This window comes from Tamandua tetradactyla, chromosome 9 (genome assembly GCF_023851605.1).
Source record: "Tamandua tetradactyla isolate mTamTet1 chromosome 9, mTamTet1.pri, whole genome shotgun sequence".
NCBI classification, from domain to species: Eukaryota; Metazoa; Chordata; class Mammalia; order Pilosa; family Myrmecophagidae; genus Tamandua; species Tamandua tetradactyla.
The window spans coordinates 34,645,022-34,659,690 of NC_135335.1; the positions used below are offsets into that span (position 1 = coordinate 34,645,022).

Consider the following 14,669-nt stretch of genomic DNA (forward strand, 5'->3'; position numbering starts at 1 on the left):
AGGGAAAGGATGAGGCTTTCAATAACTGGTGCTGGGTCAACTGGCTATGCAGGTGGAGGGGAAAACAGTTATTGATCCCTACCTCACACCATACACCATTTCACTGAGAAGCCATCCACGTGGAGAATACTGGCCACGTGTACATCTGCACGGCACCGTGCATTTGAAACACGTAATACAGTAAGAAAACTTGAGAGCCTGGGGTGATGAAGCCACTGGCCACCAACCTTCCCAATATGTGCATGGACTCTGATGGGAAGCCAAAGTGAATCTCGGCAATGTCGGCAGCTTCATGGGAACGAACATTTTGGTCATGCTGGGCATCTCATGCAGTTGAGTGAAGGACATTATTTTGAAGGTAGCTCGCATGTCTCACCCGACCCAAGATAATTGCAGGAGAAGGAAGACGAATTTCAGGCAACAAGCCGTCAATAAGAAAGTTCCAATTTCCTTTGGAGAAGAAAGAAAACATGTTTTGTTGTCCCCCTGACCGTGAGATGGAAAAGAAAAAAAAATAACCAAGGGAAAAGTCACCCCACGCTTTCCTCGAGGCCGTGGGCCCCTACCATTGTGGCGCTGTAAGGAAGTCGGAGGTTGAGGGAGCAAAACATGTTTTCCTTCAGCAGGACATCTGTAGGAACTGTTGGAATCAATTATTGGAAAACACAAAAATAAAATAAACTTCAAGCCCATGGCCCTTCCTTCTGGGATCAGGAAAACAAAGGCCAGGGTTAGGGTCAGCACAGAACAGAGGGCAAACGTGCCAGGGAGGAGGCCAGGGTGCAGGGGAGGGGGCGGCCCTGGGAGGCAAAAGTCTTTCCGAGCCTCAGTTTCTCCCCCTGCAAATTCTTGATCTAGCACCCACTTCACAGAGTTGGGGGTAAACGTGCCATCTACTTCCTCCATAAATGTGTGTTTGGCTCCTACTCGGGGCCAGGCGGTGCAGGAATGCCGGACACTCTGATACGCCATCTTCCTCAGCAGTTGCACAGGGACTCACACACAGACGTCTAGTTTAATCTTAATTTAATGCTCTGCCAGCGCCATCTTGAAATTCATAATAATTGTTGAATAAGGGATGCCGTACTTTCCTTTTGCAGTGGGTCTCACAAATTATGCAGCCCGTTCTGGGTGTGAGGCGAGACCCGGTGATGCTGTCTGATTGCTCGCTAGGTATGTCTGGGTTTCTCTGGATCCCACTCAAGGGCGCTGGTAAATGGGAGTTGAAATGAAAGTGAGAGGAGAAGCTGGGGGATTATGGATACTGCTTCACTACCCACCCAGGGGCGTCCCAGCCACAATGAGCTCTTTGCACCTTTGGAGATGCTGCCACTGCCACTGTTTTGGGGGAAATCATCTTCATTTTGGTTTGGATAAAACCTTTGTAAAACACAGGAAAATGTCTACCAGCTAAAAGATGCCAAATCCTAATTGATTGTCTACAGTGTGGCAGATGCTTCTGCAATCATGGTACTTAATTATAGCACCTAACATTTATTGAGCAGTTACTGTGTGCCAGGCATCTGGCTAAGCACTTTAGGGCCATCGTCTTATTTTGCCTTCCTAATGGGCGAGGGTGGCAGATGCTCGAATGACCCCATTTTGTAGATGAGGAGATGGACACTCAGAGGGAAAGGGACTTGCTTGGGGCATGGAGCTGGTAAGTGGGGGGTCGGGAGTGGTGTGGGGGAAGGGGCTAGGGCTCAAACCCCAGTGTGTCTTCACGCTCCCATCCCAGACTCAGAGCTGCCAAAGCTCTGCCTGCAGCTTACCACGTGTAAATCTGTGAGTGCGATTCAGACACGGCTTCTGCCACACGTGCAAGTCCCCTCCCCGTATCCCATCACCTCATTAGAGACCCCAGGAGCTGGAGAGGGAGGCAGCTTGCAGGCAGTTCTTGTAGGGAGAGCAGTGTGTGTGTGTGTGTGCGTGTGTTTTTCCTGCAGCCTCCTCTCCGAGGACTTAGGTGCAGCCGCTGTGTGGGGGCCGTGGGGCACTGGGCGGGCGCCCAGAGTGGCAGCGTGTTTTAATGGTATTCCTGGACTAGACCTGACTCATTTCTCTAAGTGTCTGAGCTTCATGTGGGGGGAAAGCTCACCCCCAGTTATTGATGGTGCCATGACAAAGGGTCACACTTGGCTCGGCCGTCCCTCTCTGAGCATACTGCACAGATGCACGCATGCTTATTAAGCTAATTAATATGGTCTTTCCAGAGCCGCTCCCTCCCTCGTCCTCACGGGGCCTGCAGGAAGAAGGGCTCTCTACTCTGGAGAGTGAATGGGGAAAAGAAGGAGTCGGGTCTTGCATAAACTTCCATCCTTCCCAGTGTATCAGAGAAGGTAGTATTGTCATTCTTGCTGTGCAGGTGGGGAAACTGAGGAACACAGATATTGGAATGTGTGCAGAGGAGGTGAGGAAATGGCCAAAGAGCTGAAGCAGCTCGGCTTGGAGAAAAGCAACCTCAGGGGAGTGACCCCATTACTGTCCCCAGGTCTCCCTAGCATTGTCCCCACGGCAGCAGGAGCAGAAGGGTCTGGGTGTCTAGAGGGCAGAGCAGGAGCCTGGGGGGACTGGGAGCAGGGGAGGGGATTGGGGGTGGAAACCACATGGCAGGATTCTCAGACACCCAAGCTATTCCACAAGGCCTGAGCTCCCTCTCCCTGGGAGGATACAAGCCAAGGAGGGAAGTCGGACTAAACTTGTCAAGTCCTTTCCAGGGCTGCCACTCTCCCCAGCTCAGCAGGGCACAGCCACAAGCCTACCCCTTAGGACACTACTGTGCATTTGTTGAATTATTAATAATTAGCCTCTCATCTGATGAATCAGTTGGAACTGCAGTCCTTTTGGCTCTCAAAGGGTCCCAGTGCTTCCCTCAACCCCAGGCTCCACTCACCTTTTAATGAGGCCTTCGAAGCTTTAACCCAGTGTTTTCCAGAATAAAAAAATCCCAGTGCCAACCCAGGACAATTTTAACTCAGTGGGCTTGGGGCGAGGCATGGGAATCTGTATTTTTAACTAGCCCAAGAGATCCTTCTGATTGGGAGGTTTGGGTTCCAGTGTGGGCTGTGGACATGTTCGTGGGAAGAGATTTTTCAGAAAGTCAAATCATCCTTTTTCATCTGTGCACAAGTTTCCTTTTATCGGGGGGATGGAGAAAGGTGTAGGCTTCTGAGTCAGTCCTGGGTTTAATCATAGCTCCACTACTTGTCGGTGCAAGACTTTACTTCCTTGAGCCTCAGTTTCCTCATCTGAAAAGTGGGGATAAAGATACAACCTTTCCAGTGTGCTCAGCCCCCAATGCACTAAGTGTTGGTTCCTTTATAGGGTCAACATGTAATCCCCACTCTCTTCATCTCTACATCCCCGACTAACTCCTCTTAGGAGCTCGTTTCCAAGGAGAAAGACTGCCAGTCCCTGCAGGCTTGGAATCCTTTGCACTCCCTATGGAGGTGAGTGGAAGTTTGGTGATAAGCCCCAGGGATGGGAGATTCTCCCAAGACTCTTTATCCGGCATTTAGCAGATATCATCAGGAGCCCTTCTGTGCTGTGCATTGTTTTAGGTGCTGGGGAAGGAGCATCTAAATGAGCAAGACCCTCCTAGAGCTCACACTCCTGGAGCTGACACTCTAGCTGGAGAGACAGGAGGAAAATAAGTAAGTAAATGAGATGTTTCGCGATTTTGGATAAGTGCAAGTGCAGAAGTGAATTGACAAGGGGCTGGGGATGGAGAAATGGGTAAGGAAGCTTCTGAAAAAAGGTGACCTAAGTAGTGAGAGGAGCCAGCCCAGCTATCTGGGAAGGAGTTTTCCAGGTAGGGGGAACAACAGGTGCAAAGTTCCTGGGACTGGCATGAGCAAGGCAGAATCAGGGATCAAAGGGATGGCCAGTGCCAGTGCAACTGGAGCTCAGTGAAAAAGGGTATGAGGGCAAGAAGAGGTGAGTGAAGGACCCTGTCTTAGAGACGGTGGGCAGGAGAGCAGATTTATTCCAAGCACACCTTACAAGCACTTGCTGGGTGCCAGCTGTGCTGGGACTGTACATCATGGTGTCCTCACAGCAGACCTTGGGTATCAAGAAAGAGGGAGGGGCCATGTCCTGATGGGCCAAGCAGGGAAAAGGCTGGGCTTCCAAATGGTGCCAGCATTTGGACTCACAGGCTGCAGGGTCTCTGCCCTTCCCTACCCCCAACACAGACTTGGAAATGACAACCTGTCCCCATGACCCAAGTCGCTCCATGGTTAACAGGGCAAGCCCCCTACCCACCCAGATTTCTCCCCCCAGACATACACCTTTCAGAGCTGAATCCCACCAGCACCCGCACCCAGAGGGAACAGGAATCACCTGTGCCCTGCTTCAACCCTTCTGTGGCTCCACATTGCTTTGAGGAGAAAATCCAAGGTACTCTCGAAGACCTGCAAGTCCCTGCATCACCTGACACCTTGTACCACTTGCCCTCCAACCACCCTCTCTGCTCCTTGCTTTTGTTCAGATAGCAGAAGTCCTTTCCCAACTCTGGACCTTTGCATCTGCCATTCCTTCTGCCTGGGACACTCTTCCCCCAGATCTTCACATGACAATCTCCTTCTCACTCCTCCAGCAGCTTCTCCTTAGAGAGCCCCTCCCTACCACCCAGGCTGAAGAGCCCTCTATACACACCCACTCTCCATCCATCAACCATACCATTCTCAGAAATTAGCTTGTTTATATTTATTTGTATAATTGCTTGATCTGCCGCCCCCAACCATGACCTTCACTCCGTGAAGTATTTTGTTGGTGTGGTGTTCACTGCCATATCCACAGGGCCTGGAACAGTTCAGCATACAGTGAAAACCTGGTAAATATGTGTTGAATGAGCAGATAACCTCTGTAAATGCTCAAATAGCCCCCTAACGCAGGCACTCTCACAATCCCATTTCACAGGTAGAATAACTGAGGCCCAGAAAGACTGAGTTGCCTGTCCAAGGTATACAGCTAGCAAGGAGCTGAGACTTCAATCAAGTTAGTCTGACTCCAGATCCCAGGCTTGCACCATGCTGTACCTACTTAGCTCATGGCCAGCCCTTCATCCCCTCTGAGTTAACTTCAGGATTCTCATCTGCGCAATGGGTATAAAATCCCAGTCCTGCCTTTCTCTTGGGATACTGGTGAGCTTCGGAGGATGTCATGAGGCAGACTCGCCTTGTCACCTACACATGTCCACCAACCCAGGAAGGGTGGCTCTTGGCCAGACCAGCCCTCGGAAGGGTTAATGTGGCCCCTTTGTCCTGTGGTTGCCATGGGGATAGTTCCTGTCCTTCAGGAAGCAGGGAGAGCAGTTTCCTGTTTTGAAGAAGGCTTGAGGGTTGTTTCCCTCCAATCAGCCTGCCCAGAGAGGGGCAGGAAGCCTAGGGCCGGGCCGCCCCTGCTGTTGGGTGTGCGGTGGAGCCATGCCCACGCCCAGCCAGCCAGGAGGGGCTGTTGTGGAAATGCAGCCTCGGGCAAAAGACAAACAGGCCAGTGCAAGGAAAAAAAAAAAAAGACTGGCCGGAAGAGGGTGGCCCCTTCCTCCACAGACCTTGAATCCCACCCAGTGATAAAAATCCCACCCAGTGATAAAAATTCTGAGCCGGCCCTGCCCAGCCACAGACTCCCTTCCCCCAGAGCTCAGCCCTTCCTCAGAGAGTCACGGACCTGTGATCCCTCCTCAGCCAAGGCCTGATAAACAAAGGCCAAGTTCTCACCCGGCCCATGGGACCCCTGCCTGCCCTTCTCACCCCGCACACAAGACACCTCAGCCTATATGGGATACTGGCTCCCAGTTCCCACCCTCACCCCAGGACCAAAGCATTGCCCTTGACCGGCAGCTCCTTTCCTGCTCCCCTCTCCTTGTGTCAGTCCTTCTGGGTACAGGCCTGCCTCCTCCTGGAAGCCCTCCCAGCATGCATTAAAGTCCCTGCAGCCCTGGGTCAGGAACATTCAGTTCAGGCCTAATCTTCTTTCATTGGACCCTTCCAGCCTCTTCAGGTCATCCTACCTCCATTTGTGTTCCTCTGACTCACCTACCACTCAATACCATCATGGTCTTTCCACGCAGGTCTGACCATGTCTCTCCCATATACTCTTTTGGGAGAGACATGGTCTCTTTTTTGACTCCCTATCAACTGTGGGATAAACTCTTTGGCCTACCTCTGGGGGAGCTTTGCCCCACACAGCCCCCATGCATTGACTACAAGACACTTCTCACCATGCCCAATCCTGCCTTCCTCTTCTATCCCTCCAGGCACTTGCTCAGGCTGTCCCCTCTACCTAGAATGGCCACCGCTACTCCTCCACCTGGAAAAGGTCACTTGGTCTTTAAAGCCCAGCCCAAATGTCACCTCCTATGGGAAGCCTTCCTGCCTGACTTCTGAGCCAAGGCATGATTCTCATTTCCTCTAACTGCCTCAGCTCAATTCAAGCCCCTACTGTCACTCCAGAATCCCACTCTATCACTGTCAGCTGACCCCAAGTCCTTTGCTCTGATGGGACTGTGAGCTTCTCAAGGACAGGAAAAGTAAAGAGGGAAAGGCAACTATTTAATCCTCCCTGAGACCTAGGAAGAGGTCTCACTATTTCCATGTTATAGAGAAGAAAATAGAGGTGCAGCGAATGGCCCTGCCCTGGACCACAGTCAGTGCATGGTAAAGCTGGGGGTCTCTAGGACCTCCCTCCTCCTTCTCCTGCCTGGCCTGGGCGATTGCAGGGTGGGTGGTTACAGGGGGAGATGCTTGAGCTGAACTTATCTGCAGTTCCCCCCACCAATCTTGGTGGCGTGGGAAGGAAAGGGCAGCCTTGTTAGAACTCCATCCACCCCGGCAGGTGTCTGGCTTAGATTTGTCCTCCCCTGGAGCCAGGAAGGCAACTTGATTATTTTCCAAGGGGAAGATAAGCTCCAGTGGCTGATGATGTCACAGCCATGGCACTGTGGGGCAAACAGTGCAGGACTGCTGGAACTTAGGGTCAGCTGCTGAAGAGGCTGCAGGGCTGGGGTAATTTTCCTTTTAATAATATGGTTGTTGTTTTTTATCTTTAACGACAAAAGGCAAACCTGCTTCTTCTGGAATACTAGGCAGGAAGGCTTCCCAGAGGAGGTAAGGAGTGGGATGGCAAGGCAGCCAGCAGTGGGGCCCCAACTTTACAGAAGAGCTCTGGTCTTGGAGGGAAACAAACCCTTGGTTGTCACCCACTTGCCCTCCTGAGCTGGGGTAGGGAACTCCACACTGCCTCCCTGTGCTTACTGCTGGGCCCAACCCCACCACCAACCCTCCCAGCCATCCCAGGATACAGCAAGTGCTTAATAAATGCTCTCTCCTGTCTCTCACCTGCCCTGATGGTGAGGCTTGTGTGCCTCAGTTCCTGGGATGAGTTTTATTTGCTCGTAAATATTTATGGAGCACCAACCATGTACAAACATTTAAATAAGCATGATCATTTATGGAGCACCTCCTGTGTCCCTCTCCCCTGCTGAGTGCTTTCCGTGTTCCATGATATACCTCATTTAATGAGGCAGACTCTATTATCATTTCCATTTTACAGGGTCAGTGTGCTGAAGTGGGTTAGAGAGCTGGCCCCACCACTTACAAGCTGTATATCCCTGGACAAATGTCTTAGCCCCTCTGCACTGTGATAGACTTCTCCGTAAGATGGGGGTTCTAATAATGGCTCATGGGTATGTTGAGAGGATTAAATTTTTAATAAATGTGAAACACTTGAGTGCACCTAATAAGGCCTCAGCAAGCATCAGCTATGCTGATTTACAAATAGGGAAACTGAGGCTCGCGGACACAGGTCAGTGTTTTTCCCAATCACTGCATTCTACTGCCTGTTTGCAATGTCTGGTCATGGCCTCTTCTGCATGGGCCCACAGAGCTTGGAGTGCTTTTCTGGTCTTGGATAACGTGGCCACATCCAACTTTGGTGCCAGCTTAGCACTTTGCTGAGGCTTTGGGCAGGCAGGAACAGACGGCTGGGTTTTAGCTGTTTTAATAGATTTTCAGCAGTTTAAACCTGATCCACGTGCAGGGATGTAATTAATCCTCCTTCTTGATCTGTTTACATTGTGTTATGTGCATGTGTGAATGAGAGGTATGGGGGACATGGTTTTTAGGGAAGTCTGGGGGTCTTAAATGGCCCAGTGACAGGAGACTTTGATTTCAGAAGCCCCAGGGAACCCATCATTCCCACAGCAGGGATCTGAGGCATTGGAGTAGGGGATGCAATGACTGTGGTTCCCCCAGTGATGCTCTCATCAGACCGATGGGTAATGAATTGACTCTTGCGTTGCCGACTTCCTCAGACAGTGTGGGAACTCTGGAGAGCTCAGAGTGATCCTGGCCTGTTTGCCCAGTACTTGACTCAGTGCCTGGCATACAGTTGGCACTCAATGTAATCGAGGAAGGAAGGAATGCCCAGGAATGTCCTGATTCTGCCACTGTGACCTTGGGCAATGGCAGTATAACAGTGAGTAACACAGGCTTTGGAGAGAGACAGACTTAGTTTTAGTCCCAACTCCACTAGCTCTGAGACTTGAGCGAGCCTCTCAATTCTTTGACCCTCGGTTTTCTCATCTGTAAAATGGGCATAATGATAAAATCACTTCATATGGTCATAAGAAGTATGCAAAGGGCTTGGCACAGAGAAAGCACTCCATGGATGTTAGTTACCAACATTCATTGTCATTTCATGGCTTTTGCTTTCCACAACCTCGTGTCTGGTAGAGGACATCCAAGTTCTTTTTATCCCAAGTTCTTCAGGCTTTGAGACTCAGACCCGGCTGTTTCTTGGATGTATCAGAATTACAGGGACAGTTTCCTGGCTCACCTCTTCTGATGCTCCTGCAGACGTGAGCTGGTTTCTCACCATGAAGTTGCTGGTTGCTACAGGACATTTTGATCAGCCAAATAGAAAGAAAGAAAGGAAGGAATGAGGAAAAAAAAAAAAGGAGAAGAGAGGGAAGCCCTGCTCAGGGAGGCCTGACTCGTGCTAGGAATCTGTCCCCCACCCTGCCAGGCTCCTTCAGGAAAGGGAAAGGAACCTCTGCCCTCAAAACATAAAGCAAGAGAACACAGCCATTCAGGTGAAACAAGTGTTTTTTCAGGCTCCGTGTGTTCAGATTTTGGGCCTGGATGTCAGGAGATGTGGACTCTGACAATGGCTGGGGCCCTGACTCACCATAGGGCTGCAGGCCCATTAGCGTCCCTCTGGGCCTCAGTTTCCCCATCTGTCATATGGGCATAACATCTATCCTTGTGGCTTAGAGTTTGCTGAAAGGAAGAACCAAGATGATGAGAGTGATTTGGAAAATGTGAAAAACTGGGCAAACATTTTTGCCATCATGAAGAAGACAGCATAGCCTATAAGTTAAGAACTCAGACTATGTTCTCAGAGAGGATGGAGTGTGAGTGCTGGCTGGGTTATAAGGGCAGGTTATGTACCTTCTCTTGGCCTCAGTTTTTCCACCCAAGAAATGGGGGTATAATAACTTCTGTATAAGAGTAGTGGGGAGAATATACATTTGAAAGGCTCAAAAACAGAGACAGTGAAGATCATTATCCCCACACAGTTGCTTCTTTTTTGAATATTTATAGTCATTCCAACCTCCTAAAGTTAGTATCTGTGGCTCAGTTTCTTAAGGACAAAGCAAGGCCAACCTCCAGTATTAAAATCGGATGCTTGTAAAGCCACACAGTCTTTCACATCCATTTTTCTCTTATTAGAAAAAGCAAACAAAGGGATAAGCGTTTCAACTTCACAGCCCATCACTCTGCACCACCATGTGCCGTCAGCTAAACAAGTTTGGACCTGTGCTTTTTCCCAACTGGCTGTGGTGCTATTATTTTTTAAATAGGTTTCGCTTAGTTGCAAATCCCAAATTCAATAGTAGTGGAAAGGGTTTAGCAAAGAATTGAGGTCTATTCCTGTCCTCTCGTCTCTCCTACACAGGCTCTAAGGCAAAAGGTACCATTGGCCATTGATTAAATTATCTGAGCCTCCCTCTCCTTTCCCTGCTCCAGGAGTGCTACGTTCTTTTATTTTTCTTGCTAACTCTCAGAAACAATCTCAACTCTTGAAAACCATATTTTCTTTTTTCCCATCAAATACTGAAGCTATTTATCTACTCACTTCCCCATTTGGATCCAAATTCAAACCCAGACACCTCTCCCACCTACTCTACCACCAACCTCACCAACACTTCCACCTTTTCTAGTACCTCCTCAACTAACTCCACCACCTCTGTCACCTGTTATCTCCACCATCTATATCATCTTTACCACCTCCACTACCTCTAACCCACCGACACCTCCACCACCTCTACCTCTACCACCTCCACCACCTCCACCAACTCCACTTCCACCACCTCAACCAACTCCATCTCCACCACCTCCATCAACTCCATCTCCACCACCTCCACCAACTCCATCTCCACCACCTCCACCAACACCACCTCCATCAACTCCACCTCCACCACCTCCACCAATTCCATCTCCACCACCTCAACCAACTCCACCTCCACCACCTCTACCTCTACCATCTCCACCACCTCAACCAACTCCATCTCCACCACCTCCACCAACTCCATCTCCACCACCTCCACCAACACCACCTCCATCAACTCCACCTCCACCACCTCAACCAACTCCATCTCCACCACCTCAACCAACTCCACCTCCACCACCTCCATCAACTCCACCTCCACCACCTCCACCAACTCCATCTCCACCACCTCAACCAACTCCATCTCCACCATCTCCATCAACTCCATCTCCACCACCTCCACCAACTCCATCTCCACCACCTCAACCAACTCCACCTCCACCACCTCCATCAACTCCATCTCCACCACCTCAACCAACTCCACCTCCACCACCTCTACCTCTACCATCTCCACCACCTCAACCAACTCCATCTCCACCACCTCCACCAACTCCATCTCCACTGCCTCCTCTACCTCTACACCTCTACCACCGCCATCCATCCCAATATCACCACCCACCCAACCTCCTTCCTCTCTCCTACTACCTCCTCCTCTACTTCTCCCACTTCCACCACTTCTATTACCGCACCACTTACAACTCCACTTCCTCTTCTGCTACCCCCTTCACCTCCAATACCACTTTTACCACTTCCCACACCACCTCCATGACCCCCGATAGATCCATGAAGTTTATTAAGAGCCTGTTAAGTAATGCAAAATATGGCCATAGCTTTTCTGTTTCAGAGGCAAAGGTTTTTCTCTAGAAAAGGCTGGAAGTCTAAAGACTCTGTGGCTCAGAGATGGAAAGGACACTTGACAGGATCAAATTTAATTCCTTATTTTGGGGGAAACTGAGATCTACACTATGCCCTTGCCTGAAAGTATCCATCATCCAATTCCATAGGGTGGGCATTAAAAACAATGATAAAACTTGTAAACTTGGTTAGGTATGTGAAAGTACCAGGGGAGTGCGAACATGCTGTATAATATTTTTCATAATGACAACAGCAAATGAATCGGTTCATGTAAAAATTCATATTGGGCCTTCACTCATGTTATGTATTTTTAGTGAACATCTAATATGCACCAGGAATTCTGCTGAGTGCAGGTCCCCAGGTATCTAGAAACCTACCAACCATCCAAAAATGTATTGATAAGGAGACAGAGCTCTCACCTCATTGGGAATCTGGGGAAACTGTGATATCCTTTCTCTATGTCAGCACACCTTGGCAGCACATCTGGCCAAAAAGAAACAAGGAGGTGTTTCTCCAGCTATACTGTGCATATAAATCATCTGGAGATCTTGTTCCGGTGTGGATTCTGATTCAGTAGGTCTGGGGTGGGCCTGAACTTCTGCATTTCTAAGAAGCTCCTGGGTGGGGCTAATGCTGCTGCTCCATGAACCTCGCTTAAAGCAGGGAGGTGCTTCATTCATGCAATGAAGACATCTGATTACCTGGGACCAAATGGACTAAAGTCTGCATCAACGATCTCTAGGTTCAGGGAGACACAGCCAAGGCTTTGAAATGCCTCGTTTCCATTTGGAATTATGCCTCGGTGCCAAGACCCTAGCATTGCCTCTACCTCTCTCAGTCCCAGAAAACCCAAAGTGATCCCAGATGGTGGTTTGAACCAATATCTTAAGGTTTTATTCCAACACATATTTTTAGAGGATCCACTAAGGGCTGGGCCCTGTTGCTAGGGGTCAGGGCTGCAGGGATGAGCTGGGCAGATGCAGTCCCTGCCCTCCCAAGTCATCAGCTGGCAAAGAGTCATTTCTAGGCTTTTCTTCCCCATTTGATGGAAAGGAAACGATGTGGAGGGGAGTGGTGGTAGAGGGGGAAAGGAGTGTGCTCCAGGTTTTCCTCCCCTAACCCCTACATCATCCAGCCTAGAGCTTTGGATATAGTAGATACATCGGCTAAATTACCCAAAATGAATTAGAATCTCCCCTTCCACACAGCGTGCTGGAATTGCTGAAAACCCAAACCCTGGCACTTAGTACACTCACAACAAAACTCCTAAATGACTGAGCCACTTGTTGAGCTGGGTGTTGGGTACACAGAGATGGATGGGCAAGGACAGCAGCAGGGTCAGGAAATTCCACGCTCATACTTGGCTTATTCAGTTTCCTCAACTGGAAAATGGGAAAAATTTTTGATACCAGTTTCAGAGGGTTGGGGTGAGGCTCAAATGAGTCAACATGCAGGGACAGTGTTTGGCACCATGCCAGGCGCACAAGAGGTGCTCAATAAATGTTAGCTGCTGTTATTTATGAAAGATGTGATCCTGACCCTCAGCACGTCACAGCTGCTGAAGGAAGTTCTTGATATGGCATTAAAAGTCATCAGTCTCCTGGCAATGTGGGACAGAAATCCTACAATGAGCTGAGACTCAGCATCAAGGGATTGAGAAAACCTTCTCGACCAAAAGAGGGAGGAGTGAAATGAGACAAAATAAAGTGTCAATGGCTGAGACGTTCCAAACAGAGTTGAGAGGTTATCCTGGGGGTTATTCTTACGCATTAAATAGATATCACCTTGTCAGTCAAAATGTAATGGAGAGGCTGGAGGGAAATGCCTGAAAATGTGGAGCTATGTTCCAGTAGCCATGTTTCTTGAAGATGATTGCATGATGATGTAGCTTTCACAGTGTGACTGCGTGATTGTGAAAACCTTGTGTCTGATGCTCCTTTTATCTACCTTATCAACAGATGAGTAGAACATATGGAATAAAAATAAGGGGAACAAATGTTAAAATCAATTTAGATTGAAAGGCTAGTGATCGATGAAAGGGAGGGGTAAGGGGTATGGTATGTATGAATTTTTTTCTGTTGTCTTTTTATTTCTTTTTCTGAATTGATGCAAATGTTCTAAGAAATGATCATGATGATGAATATGCAACTATGTGATGACATTGTGAATTACTGATTATATGTAGAACGGAATGATCATAAATTGAGAATGTTTGTTTCCTGTTGTATTTTTTTAAAAAAATTTAAAAATTAATAAAAAAGAAAAAACAAACAAAAAAAAGCCATAGGTCTTTCCTTTCCACTTCTCCAACCCTCTCTGAGGCCCCCCAAGAGCTCCTAGGCTTCCCCCATCCCAGCATCTGTATCCAGGTAGAGGTGGCAGAACTATCTGCCTACGTCTGTTCAAACCAGTCAGTCCTGGGAAGGTGCCGGCAGGTGTGCCTTGAGTGAAAAAGAAAGGCTCCTTGTCAACCAGGTCTCCTTTTCCATGTCACTTCCAGGGAAGCCTTCCTCCACTGCCCATGCTCTACTCCAGTGGTTCTCAAACTTTGGGTTGGTAAAAAGTCTGGAGAGGGTACTGAGAATCTGCATTTGCAACAATTTCCATGCCGGGGGAGGCACACCTGGAGAGCCACTGCTCTACCTCATTACCTTGGTTTATTTCCCTCAAGGCACTTATCACCATCCGAAATGTTATTTTTCATTTATTTGTCTTGCGTCTCTAGCGACCTCTTTCTATCTAAGCTCTTTGAGGGCAAGAATGTGAGGCTGTCTTGTTCCTATGCACAGTGCCTAGCATAGGACTTAAATGTCCGAGGTTGAAAATAAAACCCAACTCGCCGGCCTTCCCCGGCCAGCGGCCTCATCCCTTGAACCTCGCGCGGCTCACCAAGTCCCCACGGCCACGGCCCCTTTAAATGTTCACAGGGCTGCCTCGCCCCTCGACTCCTTGGATCCCTGACTGAGCAAAAAGAAAAAAAAAAAAAAAAAGAAAGCAAAGCTTCCTCTTCGGAGCGGGAGGAAACGTCTAGGAGGGGGAGCCGGCAGCGCGAGCAGCAGCGCGGCGGCCAGAGCGCAGCGCTCCCCACGCGGAGTCCAAAGCAGACGCGACGCCCGGCGCTGCCCCGGCCGCGGCCCCGCGCTCGCGCCCCCTCCCTTCCCCGCCCCCTCCACCCGCGCGGTCCCGCCCCCGAAGGCTCGCGCCCTACGCCCCCCATTTGCCCTGCGCTCCGCGCGGACTCCCGAGTGGACGCGTCGCCGCGCGCTGTCCGGGCCGCCGCCCCCGCACGCTCTGCGCTCGCGCCCCTGCCCCTCCCAGGAGGCTCGCGCCTCGCGCCCCCACTTACCCTGCGCGCCGCGCGGAGTTCGGCGCGCGCCGGGGGGCGGGGCGGGCGCGAAGGGGTGCGGGCCCCGCGGGGCGGC

General features: G+C 50.0%; 1 long non-coding RNA gene across 1 annotated transcript; it reads left to right on the plus strand.

Annotated features, from left to right (window-relative positions):
• The first annotated feature begins 3,352 nt into the window (after positions 1-3,352).
• Positions 3,353-5,214, plus strand: LOC143646040 (uncharacterized). Its single transcript, XR_013157237.1, has 3 exons — positions 3,353-3,449; positions 3,561-3,653; positions 4,921-5,214. It is a non-coding gene; the product is annotated as an uncharacterized LOC143646040 (long non-coding RNA).
• Positions 5,215-14,669: the final 9,455 nt, after the last annotated feature.